Source organism: Rousettus aegyptiacus, unplaced genomic scaffold (genome assembly GCF_014176215.1).
Source record: "Rousettus aegyptiacus isolate mRouAeg1 unplaced genomic scaffold, mRouAeg1.p scaffold_m13_p_14, whole genome shotgun sequence".
Classification (NCBI taxonomy): Eukaryota; Metazoa; Chordata; class Mammalia; order Chiroptera; family Pteropodidae; genus Rousettus; species Rousettus aegyptiacus.
Genome location: NW_023416289.1, coordinates 38971582 through 38998841, shown reverse-complemented (window position 1 = coordinate 38998841; position 27260 = coordinate 38971582). Strand labels below are relative to the sequence as shown.

General features: G+C 48.0%; 1 protein-coding gene and 1 pseudogene across 4 annotated transcripts in view; one reads left to right on the top strand and one right to left on the bottom strand.

The window, feature by feature from the left end:
* Positions 1-27260, bottom strand: part of SIPA1L3 (signal induced proliferation associated 1 like 3) — a 215495-nt gene that overhangs the window by 113732 nt on the left and 74503 nt on the right. For all 4 annotated transcript variants that reach the window (XM_016165239.2, XM_036231607.1, XM_016165240.2 and 1 more), the window contains exon 2: positions 13436-13509. The gene's annotated coding sequence lies outside the window, so the exon portion shown is untranslated. The remainder of the gene's footprint in view (positions 1-13435; positions 13510-27260) is intronic.
* Positions 23726-23844, top strand: LOC118611923 (annotated as a pseudogene).

Sequence of the window (27260 nt, the reverse complement as noted above, 5' to 3'; positions counted from 1 at the left end):
TCTTGACTACCGAGTGGCACTGCTAAGAAGCCACAGTTCCAACTCCTTGGGTTTCCTGAGACGTAAGGCACCCAAGTGCTGGGAAGAGGAGTGCAGCCCTCCCCACAGGGTCAGGGCCACCTTGCTCTGGGAGTGGGCAGCCATGGGCCCAGCACAGGAAGGGACAGCGAGGCCCTCTACTTACCCAGCAACTGCAGGGGCCCCTTCAGCAGAGGAGATGCCGGATGAAGGATAAGAGGGTACCCGGGCCTCTCCGCATCCATTCCCAGGTCCGAGGGTGTCTGGGGGACTTATCTGGGCCCTTGCTGAGGGGCTGAGGTGCAGGGCCTTCCAAACCTCTTGGCCTACAGCCATTTCCTGTGCGGGGCTGACAAGACAAAGGTGCCCTGGAAACTCCACCCCCACCCTGCCTTCGCCTTTCCAGGGCCTGGCCCGCAGGAGAGAACTGACAGAAGCATATCAGTTAGCATCTTACTAAAGAAACAGGGTCCTGGGGTAAGGCGGGGAGTGCTGTTGGCAACACCAGGCCGAGGAGGAAATGAGGCCATTTTTGCGGGTGGTGGGCTGGGGTCCCTTTCTGAGAGAAGGGCTCATGAGTCAGCAACATACCAAGCCTTTCAGAGAAAAGAGGCAGTGTGGCTGTGACCTGTTCTGTGGGCTTCTCAGTGGCCTGAGACAGACTGGCAAGCTGCTTCCTTCCTGGGGACTGAAGTCTGGAACCACAGCACCTTCTCCTTACGTAAAGCTCCTTCCGACTCTGTAGACCGACTCTGTAGACCGAGTGGCCAGAGGGGCAGGCTGGAGTCTCTAACCCTAGCTTTGGCAGTTGGTAAAGACTGTCCAGGGAGATGAAGGGGGTCAGGATACCCAGCCTTGGAAGTGCCACGAGACTTAAAAAGACAACCATCACTGGTCTCCTCCAACACTGTGCTCCCCGCCCCCCTCCCAACCCCGCCATGGTGCCCCAGGGCTGTGGGAAGAAAGTCCAAATCAGACAGCAGCTCACCAGGTCCTTTATGACCGGCCTGCTGACCTTTGCTCCCATAACTCCACTCAGGGAGCACTGGCCTCTGCTCTATACCACGCCTCAGGGCCTTTGAAAAGGCTCTTCTCCCTGTCCCCTCCCGCCCCGCTCCCATTTCCTATTATACTTCAGGTGCAGGCTTGCAGGTCACTTCTTTGGAAATGCCTTCTCGGATCTGCCCGGCCCCACCCCGGCCTCGAGGGGGACCCCCACCTCCAGCCCTGTTATCCTCTCTCAAGACACTCTGGACTTTTTAATTACCAGGTAAATTATGTGGTTATTTGATGGATTATTTGATATCTCCTCTACTAGGTGGTGAGTGCCATGATGTCAGTAGTAATGCTATTATTACTTTTAACAACAACTCACATTTATTAAACACCTACAGTATTTTACAGCATTATCTCATGACTCCTTACAGCAGTTCTATGAGGTCAATACTATTATCCCATTTCACAGATGGAGAAGCCATGTGAGTCCTGCCCATAGGCATTCAGTGAATGGTTAGTTTTGGGGGGCACCCAGATGTCTGGGCTACATTCCCAATTATTCCTTTCTCTTAATACCCATGGGAGGAGAGGGGAGAAGCCCACTGCAGACAGAAGCCCAAGTCCATAGGTTATGTTTTTGCCACACTTCTAGTGATAGCCTCTCATCCCAAGGGCCCCTTCAGGTTCTAACCCCTCCCCAATCCAAGAAGACAATAATTTAACACATTTTACTGCACAAGTCCTGTGTCAGGCATGGCCTGAGCACTAGACACACAGCGATGAACAAAACAGCTGGGGCCGCACCTTCACACAGCTCCTATCTGCCGGGGACACAGGACACAAGGCCCTGTCACTTATCGGGAAAATGATGCAGTTGTCAAGGGAGGGGAGGGAGGGAGGACTGGGTGGGGTTCAGGGGAGCACCGGCGCCATGAAGCTATTCCAAACCCACACAAAGAACATGAAGACTGACCCCCCAATGTAAACACAGACCCCAGTTAACAATGATGTATTGGCACTGGTCCACCAGCTGTAACAATGTACTGCGCTAACTCAAGATATAAATAATAGGGAAGCTGCAAGATAGGGAGACTCAAAGGAGTTGGGGAACTCTCTCTACTTCCCAATTAATTTTCTGTAAAACTAAAACTGCCCTAAAAAAAAAAAAAAAGAAAAAGAAAAGAAAAAAAAAGCCCTGTCTCTCTTGAACCCACCGCTATCAGCGGTTTGTCCCCCCAACCCTGCTGAATGACCTAGCGCTCGTCCCTTCCTTCCTTCAGGGCTCCAGGCTCTCCTGGTTTCCTTCACCATTTCTCCAGAGAGCTTGTCTCTTCCCCGTCCACACCCCTCCCTCCCTTGGTGAGCTCATTTGGTCCCTGGCTCTAAATACTATCACTTTGCTAAGGACTCTTACATTTCCTTCTCCAGCCTGGACCTTGCCCCTCAGCTCCAGACCTGAATAGCCCTCTGCCTCCCAGCCAACTCATGCAGCTGTCCATCTCACAATTAACAGATTCAAAGCTGTATTCTTGATTCTTCACACCACCTTCACCATCCCGCAAACATCCTCTCTGGTGCTCAACTCGATGCCTCTACTATTTGGTGGTTTTAAGGCCAAACCCTCCACCCTCTCTCACTCCCACATCCAGCCCAGTGACACTGCTGAATCCACCTCAAAATACTAGGATGTGACACGATGTGTCCCCCCGCCACACACACACACACACACACACACACACACATACTGTCTACTCCTGGACCACGGACACAGCAGGAGCTTCCTCTCCAACTTCCTGGCTCCCACACGAAACCAGAGGGCCTCCGTCAACTTGAGTCAGCCGAGTTCCTCCTCTGCCCAATCCCTCCCACTGCAAGTTTGGGAAAAGCCCACATCCCTATAAGGCCTCATGTGTCATTCTCCAACCTCATCTTCTCCCATGCTGTCTTTTATTTTAGCCTCTGAGCTGGGTGTATGATGGCATACTCACTGTGGTTATCATCTGCATTTCCATGATGATGATTAAGGATGGGGAATTACTCTAAATAATAACAACAATAATGAACATTTACATAGTATTTATTATGGGCCAGGCACTACACTGAGTGTTTTATATATACAGCTGCACAATCCCTTTCCAAACCTCTTAGGTCAGATGTGTTTCAGAGTTCTGGATAATGAGGATTTTAGAAAGGCAATACGGAGCCTGAACCCCGGCAGGATCTGGGGAGGCACTCATCACATCAGTATTTCTACAGTGAAGATAATCTGTCTGTTTGGATTATGTGTTACTTGGATCTATAGTAAATCCCTGAATCCCTACAACCACTTTACGAGGCAGGTAGTAATATCAGTACTATTTTACAGATGGGAAAACTGAGGCACAGGAAGGTTAAGTGCCTTGGCATACTTATACAGGTAGAAGTAAAGGGCTGAGATTCCTATGCAGGTCATTTTTACTACTGTTCCCTAAACTGGTTCTTAGGGTAGCTGACAGGAAATTAGTCAATGCAAAACAAACAAATGAATGAATGAATGAACAAATGAGTGAATGAGCTTAAGATGGGCAAGTCCAGGAACTCAGTTTCTCCAACTAGTTATTGCTCCTGGCAGAAAGTACAAACACCACTGAGCTGTGTGTTTAATCCAATTTATTTTGAATTAAAGATATACCCATATATAAAGCAAGATTTCCACCCCAAAACGATCCTCAGAAATAACAGTTGTCTTTCACATTAATTAATTTATTTTTTTAAGTATGTTTAGAAAGGCACATCAGCTTCTAAACTTAAATGACACTAGTTTTGGCAACAGTAAAAAAGAAGGCATATCTTGTAACAGACTTGGGAACTTCACAAGGACTGGACTTCACAATTCTAAGTGTAAGAAGTCACTTAAACAGGCCCTTTACAGATTCCTTTAAAAAGCAAGACTGGGACAATTAATCGTAAGCAACATTCATTCAATTTAAACAAAATACTTGATGTAAAAGTCTTAGTGTACATGGAGGAGCATTTAAATCAGAATTTTGAAAACAAAAAAACAGTGTGTAAGGCTATACTAAAAATGGTCTTGAAGCAAAGTGCCACTGTGTGGGATGAAACAGAATTTTCCTGAATTGTCATTTATTATTCTTATTGGAATGATTAGTCTGATTAGTCTTAGTCTGATTAGTGCTTATGTAACCACTTTTGTATGTTCACATTTATTCATTTATATTTCAGTAACTATCCTTCTAAAAGTTAAAGTTTTAAAAATGTAACATAGTAAGTTAGTGGCGACACTTCAGAGACCACCAATATACAACTAAAATGGGATGGAAAAAAACACCTGTCTAATGATACACGACTGGGTCTTGAGGCTCAGGATACTGTTCCCAGGGCTGACATATGACAGAGACTCAAGAAGAACCACATCGCATATACTTCCATGGATACAGAGATGAAGTATTTGGAAATACGTGTAGATAACTGAAGAAAGCGACTCGAATGATGAAAAAGATGCCTACAAAGAGTGTAACACTGTCTTATGATATGTGAGAGGATATGAACAACATTTTAAATTCAACATTTTTAATGTCATGATGATAAAGGTGTCACAAAATCAATAAGTTAAAAAATATAAATAGATAGCTGATTATATCATCTATATCTTTAAATATTTCAAGTGAGTTTCCAATTTTTTAAAAATTTTATCTTTGGAAAGATGGGAAATCATCTTGTTTTGGAATACATATGGTTATTTTTTATTACAAGCATTTAAAAAAATCTGGACAGTACGTGATAGTTTGCAAAAGTGATTATCTTAGAGGATTCTGAGTCCTCTGATTTTTTATTAAAACAACAAGTACTACTTGGATAATCAGATATGCAAGCAAACAATACAGCTTTATAATGTGAAGCTCACCCAAGGACACGATAAAGGAGCAGTCCTCAGCCTCAGCCGCACCCTGGAAACATCTGTGAAGCTTTAAAAAAGCATCCCACGCCCGCTCCACCCTCCCACTGGACCCGTTGGTGAACTGGTCTGGGGTGTTGCCCAGGCACCCGGGCCTCTCAAAACTCCCACGTGGTGCTGATGCACAGCAATGAAAATTACTTTTAAAACAAAAATTTTCAAATTTTTCTGCAGAAAAATGAGTCTTTTAGAAAATAAAAAGGTTCCAGAGGCAAGGGAGCAGGTTTCTTTCCTGCAAGATTTCTCGGTGCCTATGATAGATATGCAAATGTGCACCACGACTTTTACAAGAGGCAAACAGCGCATGGCAGATGTGTGCGTGTGAGTGTGTCTGTCCAGCATTCCTTCTTTCGCGCAGCCATGCTGTTAGCAAGCCCTGCCAAGTCCCTCTGCACCTTTCACTCTCCGGTCCTCTGTTGCCTCCCACCTGGACTATGGCAGCAGCCCCCTTCCCGCTCTCCCACTGGCCCTACAATTCACGGCCCACGAAGGTGGGCTAGCAGAAATCCTCGGGGCATACAAAGTTTGAAAAAGTTTCTGTTTCCATCTGAGACTGCCCACAGTGTCCGTAACTGCCACCCTATGGCCACGGGAGGCACCTGCCCTGAGGTGAAAGCAACGCGGCATCACAGACAGCAGAGCTGTTGGCAGAATGAACCCAGTCCCTCGATGCCACTGTTGGTGCCATGTTACCAGCCTGGGAAGGGGCCCAAAGGACCCTTGGAGTTGGGCGCCCACCACTGCATGACAAAACCAGCACAAGTGGACATTCCGGTTATTTGTAAGCCCAAAGCATCCAAATTATATAGTCTCTGTTAAATTACCCGATTTATTGGTCTTAAGTTTTTCACCAAGTAAAAGGACCTTATTTATTTGTTTTCCTTGTTTATTGTATGTTTCCTCCTTCTACAATGTCAGCTCCACAAGGGTAGAGACGTTGGTCTGTCTTGTTCACTGCTATGTCCCTGGTACCTGATACACTGCTTGCCAAAGAGCAATATCTGTCGAAAGGAACTCAGCATCTGTCGAAAAATGACTGAGCTCATTTGATTCTTTCAACAGCTCCAAAAAGCAAGTGTTACAAACACTGAGGCTCTCCCCATAGACACTCAGACCCTGCTAGATCTGCTCCCACTCACTCCCCCATTCATGATCCTACAGTCAGGCCGGCCACCTTCTAGTTCCATTGCAGACCGAAGTTCTTCCCCAAGTCCAGGACTCCACTGATGCTGTTCCCTCTCCTGGAAACGCTCTCCCCATTCCACTGAGGCGTCCTCATTCTCCAGGCCTCCCGTCAAATAGCAGTCCTCATGACAGACACCTCCTGACCAAGCCAAGCTTTCATGGCTCCGCCATTGGGGCATTTAGCACAGATGTAATTACACAGCTGCTTCTGTAATTACTTACTTAGATTCTGTTTCCTCCACTGAACTATGAGCTCCAGGAAGGCAGAGAGCCCTTTGTATTTCCAGAGCCCTTAAAAGGCCTGGCACAAAGTAGGTGCTTAATAAATACCACACCTATTGTGGAGGGAATACTTACTGCTGACTGATTCACATGTGCTCCCCACTCCATTTCCAGCCCCTTGCAGTTGTACAACTAGCTCCAGTTATGAGCAGCAGTGAACTGTGTCGCTAAGCGCTGCTGTGTGACCCTATAGGTCCCTTGTCCTGCTGTAGAGGTTGTGTGTTCCAGTCGTAAGGCTTTAAGACAGGGAGCCTCTGTTACCTTGGGTCCCCGATTACAGGGTAAAGCCCCTCCCTGACCTGCCTTGTGTCACAAACAAGAGATCAATATTTGTGCCCTACTACTAGGATTTCTGGATTAATTTGTTACTGCAGTAAAATCTTGCCTATTACTGGCAGTCCTGTGAATGAGTGAAGGCAGCTAGAGGCAGAGATGATTGTGATCACAGACTGAGAGGTGAGGAGCAAAGTAGTGGCCTCTAGCCACCAGTGCTAGAAACTCAATAAGAGAACAGAGGGGGGAATAAATGACTAGATCCTCCTTGGCTTATGATGGGGTCACATCCCGATAAATCCATCATAACTTGAAAATATTGTAAGTGGAAATGCATTTAACGTACCTAGCCTACCAGACATCATAGCTTGGCCTAGCTAAATGTAAATGTGCCAGACACTTTCATTAACCTACAGCTGGGCAGACCATCCGCTGCCCAGGAACACGAGAGCATCTTACCGCACATCACCAGCCCAGGAAAAGACTGAAATTCAAAAATCTAAGTACAGTTCCTAGTGAATGTATATTACTTTTGCACCGTTGTGAAACATAAAAATCATAAAGCGAACCTTCCTAAGTTGGGGCCGTCTGTACTCCCTGTGGAATGGCCACTTTTAATTCCTGATGAGGCAGAAGAAAGGACTTAGAGCCCCCTGCTCCCTTCAGACAGAGCTTGCCTTGGAGGTCCTCATCAAACACAGGTCCTTAGGAAGCACGGCTAAGTCTCAGCCTCTGGGGATGAGAGGAGGCTGCTCAGAAGCCCTAACACCTTGGAAAACTCTATGAGCTGGAGGAAGCTGAAAACAGCCATGCCGCGTGAAGGAACTGGGCTAATTCAGGCTGACAACCTTTCCGTGGAATCAGCCACTGGGGCTCTGCCCTCCCAGTTCCATCCCAGAGAATAAATCACACTGTCAGGTCTAATTTGGGACTCGGCTGATGGGCTGAGCAGAGCATCCATGCGTTCTGGCCACAGAGGTCAAGGGCAGCCCATGTGCTGGAGGGCAGTGCTGAGAGGCCTGGGGACTAGACGGAAAGGGGACTGGGAGGCCAAGAGCTGTGGGTTTCCAATATAGATCAAAGAAATTCCTTTCTTCTCCAAAGAAATTTCTGGCCCAGGTCTCAACTGTATAAGCCCTGTTCCCAGAGTCTGTCCTCCCACATCCAGGCACCATGTTGGCTCGGGGCTGGGCATAAGGTAAACACAGCAGCAGCAGCAGCAGCTAACATTTACTGCCTTACAGGCTGGTGATCAAGATGCTACCCTCTGACGTGCAATAAAGGCTAATGGACATAGCCCACCGCCATCACTGCCATCTCACCTATCATATGACTGCTCTGTGCCAGGCACTATTCTAAGCACCTGAGACTCATAATCACCTCTTAATTCTCAAAACGAGCTGAGAGGAAAAAAGCTCTCAGGGCTTGGCTCCCCGCTTGGGGCTCACCAGTGAGTAAGCTAAGACTAGAACCCAAGTCAGCTGGGCTCTGGAGCCTGTGCTCTTGGCCACCATGTCAACTCATTTCTGATTTTGCCTCCTTCAAGAAGCTTGCCCTGAAACCCACGGCAGGGTTAGGTGTCTCTTCTCGGTTCCCACAGCCCAGTGGCTTCCTCCATGAGACCCCTTAGCACTCTGGGCTGCTCACAGAGCTTTCCCAGACACGGCTGACCCTTTAACAGCGTGGGGGTCGGGGCGCTGGCCCCATGTAGTCGTAAATCCACGTAAATTTTTGACTTGCCGAAAACTACTACTGGCCGACTGTTGACCGGAAGCCTTACCGATAACATAAACAGTTGATAAACACATATTTTATATTGTTATATGTATCATATACTGTACTTTTATAATAAAGTAAGCCAGAGAAAAGAAAATGTTAAGATAATCACAAGGAAGGAAAAATATATTGACAGTATTTACTGGAAATAATCCTTGTATAACTGGACTCGCGCAGTTCAAATCTGTGTTGTTCTGCACAGGGTTGACTGCACTCTCTCCAGGAGGGCGTTCCCGTCGGCCCTGTCCCGGCACAGGACCGGGAAACAGCATACGTCTGCTCAGCATTTGTTTGTTGGATAGATGGATGGATAGATGGATGGATGGATGGATGAAAACCCAAGTCCAAACAGAGGCAGGGACTGGAGTTCAGAAAGGAGAACCATTGTGAGTTTCACTTAAAAAAGGGAGGTGGAAAAAGAAGGGGAACCTGCTCCTTTATGCACGTCTGTTCCTCCTCTAAGACCCAAACATGCTTCTAGGGGCCCTCCCTGACCCCCAAATGGGGCTGGGTACCTCTTCTGGGCCCCCACTACCCCCTGGTCTACCCCTGCCACAGCCCTGACATCTCTGGGCCGTCAGCGAAGGTCTACCTCCCTCACTGGACGAAGAGGCCATGAGTGCAGGGCCCTCCCAGCCTGGGCCCGCCTAACCCATACCTCGGCACGACGGGGGTGGGAGCAGGGGAGGCACATGTTAAATGTGCATTGAGTCGACCCATAGAACCCCAAGAAAGGAAGAACCCCAAGGCCGGAAGCCTCATTCTGGGAATAATTAAAAGCACAAGTGTGATTTGCTTGGAAAAGGAAGGCCAGGAGAAGTGTTCTCGGATATGTGCAGGCACCGAGGGGTTGCCAGGAAGACAAGTGGCTGGTGCTGCTCACCAGGACTGGACCAGAACCAGTGAGAGGTAGTCACACAGAGCAGATGTGCCTCACAAGAAAGGTTTTTAAATGATCAAAACTTCTCCAGAGCAAAATACGCAGCCCTCCTTTCTCCCTTGCTAGAAGGATCTAAAGTGAGGCCAGGCAGCTAGCCCTCTGGGCACCCAGGACCTCTGAGGAGGCAACAAAGTACAGTGGCCAAGAGCCAGGCTCTGGGGACAGACTGCAAGGTTCTCACCCTGGCTCCTCTATTAAGCAAGTGACTTCACCACTCTGGGCCTCAGTTTCGAAGTCATTCCTATGGGGAGTTCACAGCAGCAACTCCACAGGCTGGGTGTAGGGACTGAACGAGATCACGCGTGTAAAGTGCTTACAGCACGGTCTGGCACGGAGTGAGCACCCACTAATGTTAATTACTACTGTTTTTCTTCCCCTGTGGAGCCAGACACTGCTGGCTGCTAACCCAGCTGACACGCTCAATTCCCTTTTTCTCTGGCTTCCTCCTCAAGAGAGGCTGAGAAGTCAAATGACATTTCCCACCCTTCTTGGGGCGATGGGAAGACACGTGACACATTTCTGGCCAATGAGGTATAAGTGGAATCTTCTGGGGGGTGGGGGATTCTGAGAGTGCGTAAGTGGTCCAGAAGCAAAAAACATGTGCTGCTGGGGTTGACCCTCCTTCTTCCTGTTCTGGTTACAGCTGCAGCCGCAGCCTCACAACCATGAGGGGAGGCCAAGTGAATCGAAGGGGTTCCAGCCCAAACATCACTCAGCCTTCAAACTGAGTTGGCAGCCAAGACCCTCCAAGTTTGCTGTGATGGGAGAGAAGTCAATCCTTGTTTAAGCTGCTGGCAGATGGGCTGCATGTCCCTGCAGCTGAAAGCATTCCTGGCTGATGCACCCACCGTGACACAAATGGCTCAGGGCACAAGCCCATGGTGATGGTTTGCCGGCCTCAGTTCAGCTTCCCGGCTAGGAGCCCCAGAGCTAGAGGAGAAGGAGCAGATGGCCGAGCCAGGCCCGTGTTTCCCAAAGCCTGGTCATGTTCTACCTTCCTTTTCAGCTGCATCGATGTCCCATCTGTACAATTATTTACTTAACATATTCTGTAAATTGCCTCACTTCTACATTTAAATATATATACACATATTTTAAAAGGAATCTATATTACCACAAAAATGCAAAATTGAAATCTTTTGCTATAAAGGTATCTTAAGAAATAAATACAATGAAAACAAAATATATCCATCCACATACCAGTAAAAATTATCTGCTATAACATGATTTGGGTTCAACAGACTAGGAAAAATTCCTCGTTTTTGTCTTTTGGGGGGAGAATATGAAAAGACCTGGCAACACTTGGCATTTCCACAGGACACCGAAGAGCTACAGGTAAGCGGGGACTGCCCTTCAGAGTGAGGGACACATTTTCCTGTTTGCCACAATCCCATATCCCCAAACCCTGACCCAAAGTGAGGTGACTGGTTTGGATCTCCCACTGGCGGGTGGCGGGGGGAGGAAGGACGCGGCCAGGCCCCTGCCCTCCTCCCCCCGCGCAGGGCGTCTGCGGGCTGCCTGTACGGATGGCCTTGTCTAAAACCACCCCTGGTTACTGCCAATCAGTCCCCTTCCTGCCTTACCCACCTGGAGTACTTATCCCCACACACCTTCTCCTATGCTAACTTGTTTACCTAATTTTGTCCTCCAGTAGAATGTCGGGGGAAAGGCTTTGTCTATTTTGTTCACTCCTGAATCCCCAAGGTCCAGAACACACAAGTTGGTGCTCACACGCACATGTGTTCAGGGACAGAGGAAACAAATGCATGAACAAATGAAGCCCATCTCCTGCTTCCCAGTTCCCTATGTTGCCAGTTACCATGTAGAAAAATGCTGGTTCTCTTGACGTTTGAGAGGCGACTCTAGAAAGTCACTTAGAACTCAGGAACTTGTACCACACAGAAGGAATATGCCAGATTAAAATGAATATCTGTGAGGCCATCCAGATATATGTTAAGAACTGAATAACAAATAAATGAGGGAGAAAAAACAAACCTCCCTACAGAATTAATTATGTGGACAATTAAATGTAGAAGGAATGAGGAGCATAAAGAGATCACCATTAGGGCTATTTCACAGTAGTAACTGTCACAGGCAAGAGTCAGCTCACCAAGGCATTCCAAAATTAGTGGAAGCCTGAGGAGAAATGAGCGTACTCTCGAAATACCTCTCCCAAGATACACAGTAATTACGAATGGAAATTCAGTTACTTTACGGAGCAGAAACCCAGACAGCAACTTAGCCAGGTGATCCAGGTTAACACCACCAGTGATAAGACACATGGACACCGCGGAGCCCCCGGCACGATTCACCGGGGGGGTGCATGACCTCTGTGCTGTTGTGCCACATCAAGCATAACCTCCATCTAGTCTTGAGAAAACACCAGACAAACCCAAACTGAGACATTCTATGAAATATGAGAGCAGTCTTCTCGCAGTGTCACGAAAGAAGAGGAAAGACTGAGAAACCGTTACACATGGAAGGAGATTATGGAGATATGACAACTAAATGCAGTATGGGATCCTGGGTAGGTTCTTAGAACAGAAAAAGGACATCAGTGGAAAAACTAGGGAAATTTGACTAAAGTCTGTCATTTAGTTCATAGTACTGGACCGGTGTTAATTTCACGGTTTTGATCGCTATGCTATACTTATACAACACAGGAATATGAGAGAAAGCTGGGTGAAGGGTATATGTGAGCTATTTTTGCAACTTCTCTGTAGGTCTAAAACGCCTTCAAAGTAAAAATATTAATAAGGAATACCTTTGATGGAAATCTGGCCCCCACAGGCCCATGAACAAGCTCCTGGTACCCACCAAGCAGAGCCTTAGGCCTGGATGAAGGAGTGTGATGAACCCAAAAAAACAGCCAAGAGAGAAGTTACTGTCTGGTTCGCTCAGTCCCCAAAACCCAAATGATGGGTCCCTGCAGCTGGGCCAGTGTCACAACCTGCGCCTGGAGTATGGACATCAGAACCTGCCACTCTCCACTTTCCACACTGTCAGGGTCGCTCGGTGCTTTGAGGGTCAGACCAAGCACCCTCGCTGCACCCTGCCCACGAAGGCTGGAGCCCTCACTTAGGGAGGCCCCACTACCAACTGGAATGCCACATACCCTGAGGCCCGCTGCCCTAAAAATCTGTCTCAAAGAAATGAGAGGGTATTCCCGAGCAAACATCCAGAAACTCAAACATAACATATTCAATACCTTTATATTATAGGTATTTACCATATTCACATATTTTGATTATGTATAAATACCTACACTATATTTCTGCCCTTGTGGAAACGCCACCTCCGCATGATGCTATTCTGCATCATGACTGTGGTGACAGTTACACAACTGCGTACACTTGCCGAAACTTGAAAAAAACTGTGGATACCAAAGAGTGAATGTTACTTTGTGTAAATTTTAAAAATTGAGTTTAAAAAGTTAAAAAAAAAGTATGACACACTAACCGCTATCAACAAAGATCTCTAAGGTATACATACCACTGCTAGGGATGGCGGGGTTACTGCTGGAGGGGCATCTATATGGCATGGCTTTGTTCTTTACATTGCAAACTAAAACAGGGGTCCCCAACCCCTGGGGTCGCAGACCAGGCCACAGAGTAGGAGGTGAGTGAGTGAAGCTTCATCTGTATTTGCAGCCGCTCCCCAGCTCTGGCATCACCACCTCAGCTCCGCCTTAGATCATCAGGCATTAGATTCTCTTAGGAGCACTGGTCCCTGGTGCCAAAAAGGCTGGGGACCGCTGAACTAAAATAGTAAGTCTATACACATAAGTAGGAATGTTCACGGGTGGGAAGAGATCAGATAGGACATCCACCCGACCACCGACCAGAACTACCCCTGAGGGATACTGAGACTTATGGGTGTAGGGAAGGGCAGTGAAGGAGACTCCCATCTTCCCTTGATACTCTTCTGAATAATTTTTTTACAAATAATAAATAGGCTCAGGTGTACCAGCTTTTAAAATTTAAGCAAACAAATAGCCACACTGTACTTACCCTTAGTATGTTCTGGACTCTAGTGTCCCTTGAGGGTCCCAGGAGAGTCAATGTCAAAACCAAACTCTGTGCATCTATAGAGAGGGAAAAAACGAGGTTAGGTTGTTGGCCGACTGGAGCCTTCCTGCTGCAAAATCCATCTGTCTTTTGCAAATTCACTCCCTTGATGAATATTTACTGAACACCTGCTCTGTATCAGGCACTGAGGTGACACCAGTGACCAAGACAAAATCGCTGTCCTTAGGGAGCAGACATTCTAGTAGGGGAGGAAGACAAAAAACAAACACAATACGAAATCAGGGAGCAGAGTGAGGAGTCATGTGGCCGCTACTTCACAGAGTGGTCAGAGGAGGCCGGAGGACAGGATGGAGACCTGATCGCAGGAGACCACGAACTGTGTGACTATGTGGGAAGAGCCTTCCGGGACACTGGAATGGCCAGTGCGAAGGACCTGGGAGCGGGCATGTGTATGTGGAGAATGTGAGGAGCAGTGGGAGGCCCATGTGCCGGGTGCAGGGTGTGTGAGGGGACAAGTAGTGGGAGATGAGGACAGGAAGTGACAGGGACAGCTGGTAGGCCATCATGCGGACATTTCCTTCAGACAATTCTGAGAAGTGGCAGATAAACAGCACTTGTAACTTTATGTTATTAATTTATGCTTTTGAATATTTAGCATAGTTGTTTATATTTGAATGGCTATTTCATGGGAACTTAATATTATTAATTTATGTTTTTGAATATTTAGTGTGGTTGTTCATATTTGAGTGGGTATTTCACGGGTAAATGAATGTCACCAGGCTAAGAAGTGACTGTCTACACTGTTCGCCATCCCACTTTAGTTTAGACCAGGCACTAAGTCAGGGAGATGAGGTCGGAGAGCACAACCTAGAACCTCCCTAATAGAATGGCCATTAAATAATAACTTCCTCCCTACATGCCAGGTTCTACTCTAACAGACATGCATCAACTCATCTCATTGTCCCGATAAAGCTAAGGAATAGATACAATTATTACATCCATGCTGCAGATGAGGAAACTGAGGCACTGAATGGGTAAGGAGGCACCCAGCCAGCCTGGCTCCAGAGCCTGTTCCTGACCACTTGGCTGGGTGACACTTTACGGGAGTCAACGAAGACAGGGCTAACCGCAGGCTGGCAATGCCTCCCTGCCCCTCTTCCCTGATACTGCTATGTCCAAATGCTACCCGCATGCCAAGGCCGAGTTCAAAATGCCAGCCAGCTCCTCCAGGAAGCCTCTCAGGAAGGAAACCTAACAGGCCAACTTTCGAGTCTAGGAACCAGGACAGTTTCAAAAATCTTGTCCCTAGGCGCTCCTGGAGAAGCTAAAAGGGCTCTTAATCTTGCTCATGCTAGGGACCCTTGTTAGCAGTCTCGAAAAGAAGGGTGTGGACGTCTCAGAATCATGTTTTTAATTGTATAAAACACAATGCACAAGATTACGAAGGAAACCAATTATATTCAGATATCAAAATATCTGTAAAACACAAGCAAATGTGAGATACAGTAATATACATGCTTCTTTATGAATGTTTTAAATCACAAGAGAGAGCTCAGTGGTGGGTCCAATAACTACAGTAATTTGGAAACAGTGTAATTATATTTTGTGATATGTGCAACAACTATAATGTAATATGGAAATATTTGTGATTTCTAGCAGTGACAAAGTCACAGGTGTAGCTAATACAACTGTGGCTGTGGCCCTCTTTCAGAAGGAAAGAAAATGCCATATTTCAGTTAGATGGTAGAGGAAATAAAGATGTAATTTTTTCCCAGCCAACTTCATGGTCCTCTAAGCTCCATCCAAGGGCCCTTCAAGGGTCCATGGGCCTGAGATTAAGAAAGGTAGAGCATGTTCCCAGGGAAGATAACAGTTGGGCACGGGGCAGATTCAGATGCAGTGAACTTCGAATGGCAAGGGGTGAACTCTGTATGGCTGTTTTGGCTCACACTGTATCCATTCCCCTTTCTGGGTCAGCCCCCGAACCTCACTTTTCCCACTCAACCCATGGAGTTCTTATGAGAATGACGCTACCTATGGGTTGGTAGGGAAGAGGAGTCATGTGATCCGGGCCTGACATATAGCCGCTGCACCCCCTCTTCCCTGGCCCTGGACTCAGAGATGGCTCGGGGTGGCCCTGACACTGAAGCCAGGCTGACTGGGTCTACTAAACACCAACCAGTTGCAGGACACATGCTGGGACTACGGGCAAAGTGACCATTTCCACAGGGGGCTGCTAAGATGGTGGGACACCCATGTGGAGCTGCCTAAGAGTCTGAGATTAAAACCAACACAGAGAAATGCAGAGCAGAGAGGTGGAAGGAAACAGGGGCCTGGCCTGAAGCCATTGATACAGGTAAAATGTCCCAGGCTGTGAGTCCACACATTTATTTCCTTTAATACTTCAAGTTGACCTGGATTTCTATCTGTTCACACAACGAAATGACTCTCAACTAACACAGAAGGGCAGAGGCGACTGCAATTCTTAACGATCCCTGTAGCTCACTACCAAACCACTTAGGAAAGCACAAAATTAGAAATAGTTACTACACACAGAAAACAGAGAACACAGAAAAACACACAGTCTTTAAAAGCTCAAAAATAGCCTCTCGGGTCACTACCATCCCTAAGCTGGTCTTTGGAGTCCTAACAATTTTGGTTTGCAAGATGCTTGGCAGGGCAGGAGGGAAACAGAAGCATCCAAAACAGTTTCCTTTATCACCAGACTTCCCACTTAAAAAATTCCTGGGACTATCAGGAAGCCCCTGCAATAAAGTTCCTGCAAAATTTTAATAGCTGCCTTTTAAATTTCAACGGAAATTACTTTTCTGCCACTCTCAATCCACCCCCCCCCCACCCCCTTTTCCCTCCGGTATGGCTCTTTAAAGACTTAGCCTGTCTCTCTGAGCTGGGGATCCACTTCCTGCCAACAGGAGGAAGCTGTGATGTCCATTAGTCTGGGGTCCCTCGTATATGGGAGGGGCTACCACAGAGAGAAAGATGCCAAGAAGTTGTGGAAATGGCAGCAAAGCAGTGGGCTACAGGGCCAGGAATTCGGCCAGAACCTCAGATGTCCCAGAGCCCCTCCTCACGCCACCAGGGAGGATGTCCTTGGAGTTGCCTCAGCGTCCCGGCACACCCACCAGAGCGATAGCCCTGGCCCGCCTGTCACATATGTTACACTTACAGGGCCGAACGCCTCACTTTCCAGGGTTTATATCAACAAACAGAATCTCAGATGAGAGCACCTGGGGTGAGGGGCTATCTTGGCCCGACTTCTAGCCTGAATGGCTCTTCCCTGCATCCATGGTGATGGGCTGGTTCTGGGAGAAACACATGGTCCACGTAGGACCGATTGGAGTCGGCCCCGGGGATTTTGCTGGAATTACTGGGCGAAAGGATGTGGTGCCACACAGGGGCTGCTGAGGGCTACTTTGCCACTGGGGAGTGGGGGGATGGGGGTGCACCTGAGAATGAAGTCGACGCTGAGGGAGGTAGAGGCCGGAAGTGGAGAAGGGCAGAATCCTGACGAGAACACCTAAGTACTGACTCCAGTCAGGCCAGCTCTGGGATTATTCAGGTTCTGGAGCCATTACTTCCCTTTGCAGTCCAAGCCAGTTTGAGTTGGGGAGATTCTATCATTTACAACAGAAATAACAGACCGACAGAACTGGAAGGGATCTCAGAAATCAATAGAGCACTCCTTCATGTCTGGGTGAACATGATTCTTCTAAGAAGCTGACAAAACAAAACGATGTCATGTCTCTCCAGGAAAAAAAAACAACAGCTCCCCTCCCCCGCTCAGCACCACCACCAAAAAAAAAAATACTGTCATGTCTTAGGATGTCAGAGAGCTCCAAAGCTCCTGCCCACAGGAACTAGGTGAGGGATGCTTCGACCTAGTCCAATCTGTACACTTGATGGAAATTGAGGCTCAGAATGGTTAAATGAGTTGTTTGGGGCCCACAGCCAGCTGAAGGCAGAGCTGGGCCTCCCTAGAGCCCCAGGAGGTCCCCCGTTGAACTCCCCTGAGCACGGTCCCCAGGAGGGTCAGGGGGAGTGGGTCAAGCCCAGGCCTCCACGGCCCCGTTTAGCTGCAGAACCTCCATTTTTCTGTTTTATAAAATGGGCTTTCAGGGATGCGCTTGACCAAGTTCCATCACTGCGCAATCAACATAATGAAAACCAATCTCCGACATCACATCTCAAAGTACAGCTGACTCTTGATCAACCAGTAGAAAATCTGTGTAAAACTTTTGACTCAACCGTTAGCCCTTTGCATCTGTGGATTCGACCAACAAACGATGGAAAAGTTATTTTGTCTGAGGTTGGGAATCCAAGGCTGGCAAAAATACTGAGGTTTCGATCATCACTGAAAGCCTAGGAAGCAGGCATTATTGTCACGGCTCCGTGCGAGGTGCTTCCGTGGGGCCAGTCGGCAGGGTGCTGTTCTCTGCACCCCAAGGCAGCCGCTGCACCTGCGCCTTTCTGCTCCTTTGCTTCTGGGCCTGACACTTCTAGTCTTCCCTTGCATTTCCATCTCGACCCATGTGGAAAGGCTCATCACTCACACCTCTCCACTCTCCTTTAGACCAAGACCAAGTAAGAAGGGACATGGCTAATCTGACCCGTCAGAGATCGTGAGTTCCGCTGGCCCCTGCTTTTCCAGCAGGCAGGTTATTAGCCCCAAGGCTGGGACCAGGCCTACCAGTGCTTTTCTCTTTCCGTGCCCAGAGAGGGTGACCCACTCTCTTCTGCTTTCTGGCTGAAGCAGAACACTCAGCCTGGGCAGTGTTCATTCAACCTCCCAGAGGGCCTGGCCCTGTGCACCCCTCCTGACCAAGTGCTGATGGGGGCAGCCAGGCCTCTCTCCTCCGTGAGCTGGCTATATAGGTGGCTGATCTAGACATTGAGATGAGAGGTGAAAGAGAGCGAAGCTGCACTCTCCTTCCTAGATTTTAGCAGCACCTCGTACTGGGACATCGGGGACTCACTCACCTATTAATGATGAGGTTCGATTATTCTTCCTTAGAGAAGCTTTCATTACGCTCACCCCCAACCTGTCCTCGAAAGAGTGACTCAGGAAAACACTTGTTCGTTTAATGGCCCTGACCCGCCTGCCAACAAGGAAAAGCTGCTATGAAGAAAGGACTTTGCCTTGGGAAAATCTAGGCCCTCAGCCACTACGTGTATATGGCAGTTGCCATTAATCTTGTTTCTCTTACAACCTATATTCTATTAATAACACACAGCCCTGGTTTCTTTCATTGACTGATTCAGCCCATGAGATGACTAAGGCGGGGTGACTAACTTCAAGGGTCTCACATCCTCATCTCCTGTCCCCATTCCCCACCCAAGACAAGCAGCATGCTACAGGGCTCTAAGGACTTCACTCGGAAGTGCCAGGGCCCTGATAACTGTCCTGCCCTCAGCCCAAGCAGCTCCACGTGGAATGGCTGAAGCCAGACACTGCAGAGAAACTGCTCAGGGAAATACGCGGCCATTTCATGAACAGCAAAGTGGCTACCATGTCAGCCTGATGCCACCAAACACGCCAAAGTTATGGAGTAAGGGGAACTCACCCTGGAAGATATTTTGAGAAAACAGCTGGCAAATTCTTGTAAAGAGGAAGAGACAGTAACCTCAGTGACACACTTCATGGCCAACACAGACTGGGGTCTGAGATTCCCTGCCCAGTTCCTAGACCCAGGTGGCTTTGCAAATAAATCCTCATTCTGACTTGAAACATGAGGTTTTCGCTTTGATTTTACAACAGACTAGGCAGTTTTCAGTTCTTGAACTATCAGCTCATTTAACCCTCATTCCAGTCCTGTGATGCAGGGTCCACCAGCATGCCCGCTTTTAACAAGCTCAAGATCACACGGATGGAAGTGGCATTGCCAAGAGGAATTTGAACCCAGCGGGTCTGGCTCCAGAACCACCACCAACACCTTCCAAACGCAGCGGTTAAGAGTATGGGCCTGCCTTGAAACCCATCTGATTCCACATTCAAACACCACTTTCAGATGGATCAAAGACCCAAATGCTGAAGAACAAATACAACTATGTCTCGAAGACGACACAGCAGCACATCTTCACGTTGGGGCAGGTGAAGGTGCCTCACTCAGGGATTTGGAGAAAGTGTTGGCTCTCCTCACAAAATGTCCTTTGCTTTCTCCAGCTGCCATTCTCCAGCCTGGAATGTGGACGTGATACCTAGGTTTGAGAGGGTTCCCGGAACACTACTTTGCCAGAATGGAAGGGCTGAACTCCTGGGGATGGGGGGAGGGGGTGCAGCAGACATCTTGTGGCCAAGAAGGGCCAGAGAGTCAGAGCAGCACTGGTGTTGACTCTGCCAACTTGTGAGCCACATCCACCCCCGTATGTCACAAAAAACCTCCTAGGTGTTGAAGTGACAATGCCACTCATGTATTCTGATACTTGCAGCTGAATGCATTACTAACCCAACACCTCCTCCAGCCAGGCTCCAGGAGTCACATGCCATGCCACCACCCTGGAGAGTCTGAAAAATGCCACTAACGTGGATCTGCAGGTGTCTCAAAAACACTCAACTCAAAGATGAACTGTGGGTGACCTCTGGGAAAGATCTCCACCAAGCATGGCTGATCAGAGGCATTTAGGGATGACTTAGTGCCTGAATTAATTCTCAGAGGACCTGAACCGGGCACAGCCTCTACCTCCCTATAGAACTCTAAGAGCAGTCAGGGAGACTGTGACTTTAAAGGCCGAGCCTAGCCACTGGCACAACTGCACCGTGGCCTGCTGGCCCCAGGCTCCCTGGCTGGGGAAATCCTGCATAGCTTGCGGATCCTTTTTCCTCCTGTCACCAGCCATCTGCTAGACGGGCCAGCAGCTAAGCCCCCTTCCTGCACTCCTATAAAAACAGCTTGTCAGTGTGGTTTCGACTGCTGGGCGCTTTTGCACAAAGCACTCTCCACATCCCAGCTAATCAAATGAAAGACAAAACAGTGGTCAATCTACCAAAATAGGTCAGGCTTTATTTTCCAATCCTCTTATTCATAATATATTGAAAGGGATGAAAAAAAAAAACCACCATTATTAACAGTGAGAACGTCTATAGCTACTTAACCTTTATGTGCCTAAGTTTCCTCGTCTGTAAAACAGGGATAATAAGAGGGGTGTTGTGAGGATTAAGGAAGTTACTCCATGATAAATGCTTGGGGCAGGACCTATCACATAGCAAGTGTTCAATGAAAGTGAGCTGGACACAGTGAGTTTCCTGGACCGAAGGCCCCTGAGAAGTTTCAAAATCCACCCTCTGGTGACCCAGGCAGAGAAAGGCACTGACCTGACGCTGGCCACTGAGGGGCAGGGGGAGGCTTGACAGTCCAGGCCAATGAGCACAAGCTGCCTGCCATGGCCCAGGGTATGACGGGCAGAAAACAGGCCCCCCAGGGGCCAGCTGCCCACCCAGGAGCCACGCTCCCTTTCTTCCAGGGATGCTCAGCGAAGACTCCACCCCCTGGCCTCCCCCACAGCTCTGGGCAGCCAACAGGAGGCAGCCATTAGTTGTCGTGGGACTTCGGGGAAATTCTGCCCCAGAAACAGAGCTGGACACACTTTTATGACCCTTCCCTGTCCCCGATTCCCACCCGGAAGATGTGCTCATCAGTTTGACTCTAGCAGTCACTCTGGCTCCTGAAGCCACCTTCAGGATGAAAGCTTTGTGCTAGGAATGGGGAAACAGAAAGCCAGAAGGAGCCTGCTCTTCCCAATGACCAGCAGAGCTGCCATACTCCCCTGGACTGTCGCTCTCTGGACATCTCATGAGAGAAACCACCTTCCACTGAGTTTGCAACATTGTTATTTCTGGTCTCTGCTACTAGCAGTCAAATGCACTGTCAAATAATATTGCAGTCTTATAAGCAGATGACCGATGGGACAGTGTCCTACACCAGAGAAATCCCTCTAAGCAACCCGACCCATTTAAAGTGTCCTCATGCTTTAGGATTCTTGCTCTCTCCCCAACACCAGGGAGAAAGCTAGATACACTGTCTTCCACAGAACGGGGTTACAGTCACTTTGCCTTAGGAGGAGGTCGACGAGAACTGAGATACAGTGAGCTGTTCATTTGACAATCGTGAAGTACTACTCCGCTCTGAGGACTCTGCGAGGTGTGGTGCCAGATGTGAGGAGAGCGATGCAGTCCCTGTCCTAAGAAGCTTGCCGTCTGAAATGGGGGAAAGAAAGCAAGCAGGCAAACAAATACACATGCAAATACCAGTGGCAAGAAGTGCCACAGGGTGAATTCTAGCCCAGAAGTAAAGAGAAAGGAGAAGGAAACCACAGAAAGAGTGAGAAAAAATTTCCCATGACATCCACCAACTGAGGAGCAGAAACACAAAACATGGTCCGTCCACATGACGGAATACCTTCAACCATAAAGACAGCAGAGTACGATTTATGTACAACACGGATGAGCACTGAAGTGCTCTGAGTGAATGAAGTCAGTCACAAAATTTATATTAAATATCCAGAATAGGCAGAGAGGTAGAAATCTAGAGAGAGCGAAAAAAGAACAGTGGTTGCTGGGGGGCGGGGGGGCGGAATCCGGGGAGAGAGATTGCTAATGGTGATGGGGTTTCTTTCTCTGGTAGAAGAAAATACACTGGAGTTAGATACTAGTGATGGCTGCACAACCTTGTAAATATACCAAAACCCACTGAACTGTATACTTTAAAAGAGTGAATTTTATGGCATGTGGACCACATCTCGATAAAGACATTCGAAAGGCCATCCAAACTGAATTGGTGGATTGGTAATAAAGTCTCTAATAAAAGTTAAAAAACAAAGAGTATTCAAGGAGATGGAGAAGGACACATGAGTCAAAGAACGTCGCGGGAGGCCCACGTAGCCAGACTGCTGTGGGGAAGGCCGTGCTACGAGCTGTGGCAGCTCACAGCGCTGTGAGCCACATCGGCCACGTGCTTTTTATTCTAAGTATGATGGGAAGCAGGACAATGGTGTATTCTGATTTACATTTTTGAAGACCCCCTGGCTGCGGTATAGAGACTTCTGGAGGAAAGGAGTGTTCAAAAGAAGCAGGGAAAACAGTGAGGTGGCTGCTGTGACGTCCAGGGAGAGATGGTGGCTGGGACCAGAGCGAGGGCAGCAGAATGGGAAGAAGGAAGCAGGTGAAGAACTATCTCAGCTCAAGGACAAACAGGCCTTGCTGGGGGGGCAGCAGGTGTGGCTAAAAAGGGAGGTTCAAGAATGTTCTTCACATGGTCTCCTGAGTTTTTTCAAAGTGGTTTTCTGCCAGATTCAAATTCTGCACAGCACAAGAGCAGTTCACCAAATGCTATTAAATGAACTGAATAAATGAATAGTCATTGCCCATTTTTTGTGTGTAGGGCACATTTTAAAAAATTTCAATAAAGATGTGAATTCTCTCTCCCTCTCCCCTCCCCCACATACATACACATACATACAGGTATATGCACATCTACATCGATATATATATATATTATATATATATATATATATATATAAACAACCTTACCTATACATGTTTCTCTTCTATCTACTGGTAGATAGTGATCCACTAGACACCTTCAACTACTCATCTGCTCAAACCAGAAACCTGAGGGTTATTCTTTTACACACACCACACACACACACACACACACACACACACACACACACACACAAAGCAAGAAAGAGCAGCTGAGTCAGTAACAACCAGGTCCTCCCTTCTCTGAAGCGTCAGAGAAACAAATAAGCCAGTGAGAAGTGAGCTCTCACTTCTGACAACCTGTGAGAGAGGAAAGAGGAACGGATGCTGTTCCAGAGACAGGAAGCGCCATCATTCTTTCTGGTGGGGGCGGGGAAGGGTATGGGATAGTTGAGAGAGGAGAGAAAGCACTATGAATAAAAGTCATCTAGTTGGGGGCGGGGGGAGGGTGTCAATTTGACTCAAATGCCTTTCCTTTCAAGAACACTCACTGTAACTGAAGCCCAGCAAGAGACAAGTTATGACCCAGCAGGGTCATGAGCCCCAAACCATTGACAGCCACATTCATTCTGAGGGGAGTGCCAGAATCCTGGAAGAATGCATCCTTATCCTGGAACCAGGAGAGAGCCACCACCACTGTCACAGACCACAGTGCAAACAGTGCCCTTGGAGTTGTATAATGCAACGGCCCTGTGGGGAGGTGTCCACTGAGGGCCTTCGTTCTAGGTCCACTGTCTCCAGCAATAGGGCTCAGCTGTTTTAAGAGTGGGGCGTGAGTCTATGGTCATGTTACCCTAGATGTGCCCGATCTCGTCTGATCTTGGAAGCTAAGCAGGGTCAGGCCTGGTTAGTACTTGGATGGGAGACCACCTAGGAAGACCAGGTGCTGTAGGCAGGAAAAAAAAAAAAGAATGGGATGTGAGAAACATTCCACCAGGTGGGCTTGGGGTGGCTGCAAGGTAAGTGGATGCCCTTGCTGCTTGTGAAGCTTCATCCAGAACACAGCCAAGGATCTGATGCCCTGACTTCAGCATTTCTGGAATTTCTCCATGTTAGTCTCAAGAGTGGCAGAGCTGGTGGCACTTCATGTTTCAGATAGCTGACTGAACTACAATTATTTCATTCTACCACATGATGGAGAAGTAGGTCAAACTGCCTGTCATGGTCACTTAGAAGTTACTTCTTGCCACGGTACCTGGTAACACATTAGCCTCTCCTAAGTCTGACAGAGATCCACACGAGCAATTACCAACACCAAGGCCATGGGATCTCCACTCTGGGGATGGGGTACCCTTCCCACGGAAGCCTCTAATATTGGCCAAATTATGAAGTTTGTTTCGACCAAAACTGATGACACTGCAAAGTCTCCCAACAGAATGCTAGCCTAAGCGGCCACGTGGCGTGGAAGAGAACGGAGGACACACTCCGCGCACACCTATCACTCGATCACAACACAGATACGAAGACTTCTGTCAATATAGTTCACATAAACAACATCGCATCACATTTACATCTCTGAACCTTACTTTCCCTTAAATACAGCACAGAAATGTGACCAAATCAACTCATAATGCTCTGACCCAGACTTTTTGGCGTCTGACATTCCATGGTATAGATGCCATACTTTACCTCATCAGTCCTTGAAAAATGGGCATTTATTTTATTTTCAAGATTTGTTTTTTGTTTTGCCCCCGCAAACAAAGCATGGGAAATATCCTTTTGTACTGGTGCCATGTTTTCTGTGGGGCAGGTTTTCAGGAGTGGCATGCTGCATCGAAGACTGTTTATGGAATATTATATAGTTATAGTATAGAATGGTTTCCAAGATCAAAGTATAGACCTGTATGTACAATATGTTTGTTTTTGTATTGTCTCCAGAAGAACACACCTGAAATGAGTGTCCTCATGGGAGGGGACCTGGGTGACAATGGACAAGGGAAAGGGATTTACTTTTCCTTGAACATCTCTTTTTTGGTGCAATCTGAATGTTTTATCACAGGCATGGACTGCTCATTCAAAACTAAATAAGTAAAACTTCCAGGCTGTCTTCTAAAAAGGCTGTAATGATTCACATGCCCGATGCGGGAGGCTGCTTTGTTGAGCTCATGAATGCCCTACATTTTTCTCCTTCAAGGCCGTCCCTCACCAACCTTTTTTTTCCTTTGACCTGGTACGAGATGAAACATGTCAAATTTTACCTGCTCCGTGATCCAAGATTCCTCCTATTCTACAGCTCTTGGGCAGTGGAAGGTGACTCCCAGATTTGCGGAGTTGGACAAGTGCGCCTGGCAGGCGCCTCTCAGCCACACAAGAGAGAAACCCAAGCCAGGTCTTCCTTGGGGACCTGAGGGTGCAGATGTCAGAAAGAGACAGTGGCAGGGGCTCTCTCTCTTCACATGCTTGCAGGGCGCACTGTTTTAAACTCATGACGGCTGAGCCGTCCTCACTAGCTAAGTGGCCTAAAGTCCCCAAAGCCTCCCAGGGAGCCTGCAGCAGCAGCTACTACTCATTAGACCTAAACTCTCAAGAACAAGGTCAGAGATGAGAAACAGGAGGGACCAGGGGACAAAGAACATAGAAGAACTGAGCCCACACAAACAAGAGGCTTTCTCGTTCACTTCCTACAGGCTAGTCACCCTCCATGCCTGGCCCAGGACCAAAGGCCTTGCCAGCCACTGTTTTTAAGCCCCACTGTGACTCCTGCGACAGAAAGACAAAGCTGACCTAGCGTGCAGACAGCAATGGCCCTATGTATGGCAGCAGCTCCAACAGCTGGCTGCAGCCCTGGACGAACCTGCAGAGAAGCGACTGAACGTGGCCAGATGGGAAAGCAGCTTGGGGGACAGGACGGTGGGGGATAAGAGAACATGAGACAATATCTCAAAATCGGCAGCAAGTCCACACCGGTCAGGTGGTGCATTTGGGTCACGTGCTACCCACATCTGCAGCCCACGCTCCAGCCCAAACCGAGCTCAGCGTAGGGGAGGCCCCAGCCTTGGCTCAAATGGTTTGCTCTACCTGGAATGCCCTTGCCCTTGATCCTTCAGGACTCAGCTCAGCTGGATGTATGCATATGGGGGGAGCAGGCTCTGTGAGTGGGGCAAAGGGGATACAACCCGAGTGTCGACCTGTGGGGACAGGCCGACAAATTGTGATACAGACACGCAACGCAATTTTTTATGTTTCTCCCTCCCTTATCCTTCAAGTCCATTAGCAAGTTCTGTTGCCACTACCTCCAAAATGTATCCTGAATCCATTTCCTTTCCCCCCTGCCATCATCACCTGTTACCTGAACAACTTCATCAAATTCCCCACTGTTCTCCCCGAGTCCACCCTTCCCTTCCTAGATTCTATTCCTCACATACCAGAGGGATGAAACTAGAGGTGACATCAGATTGCTTTCCTGCTTAAAATCTCCCAACACCTCTCGAACCTCATCTTTTTCCACTTTACCCACTGCTCAAATGCTCCAACCTGCTGGCCTTCTTTCCCATCCAAGCTTATTCCTACTCCAGGGCCTTTGCACATTGTACCCTAGCTATTCTCGAGGCTGGCCTCTTTCTGTCACTCAGGTGTCCCTATGACTGCATGCAGTAGTGAGTAGGCATAGACTCTAACTACGCACAATGCCACAGACATCTCACAGATATAATGTTGAACACAAAGGCAAAGGCCAGATACAAAGGGACATTTACATAAAGTACAATTACATTTACACAGAGTTCAAAGTCAAGTGTGAGACATCAAGAGAGCAGTTTTGCTTGGAAGAGAGGAGTGATTGGGAGGGAGTAAAAAGTGGTCTTTAGGGGCTGGAATTATTGTTTTTAGAGCTGATTACAGGAGTGAGTTTAGCTGGTGAAAGTCTACTGATATGTACCCTCCACTTTTTTCTGTGTGTATATTATAATTTAATACAATGTTTAATACAATGTTTAATACAATGTTTGCTGCTCATAATCTTTCCTGTGACTTGGAAGTTTCCCGTCTCTGAGTCTTGATGGCAGGCTGGGCCCTAGCACCTTGTAATGGTAAGATATTACAAAGGCCAGGAACTGGCTCTCACAGCCTCCCTTGCAGCTGGGCCGTGGGTGCAGGATCTGGGCTCTCCCCAGAGATGCGGAGGGCCTCCCTCCATGGTTCAAATCAGTCTGGAGAACCACGGTTTGTTCACTGTGGCGTCTGGAGCCCAGAGCTGCAGCCTGGCACATGGGAGGGGCTCACTAAAGCTTGATGAGTGGACCCTCCCAAACATACACGAACAAATTCACCCCCTGCCCCCAGCACATTGATGACATAATTGGGCCATTCGGC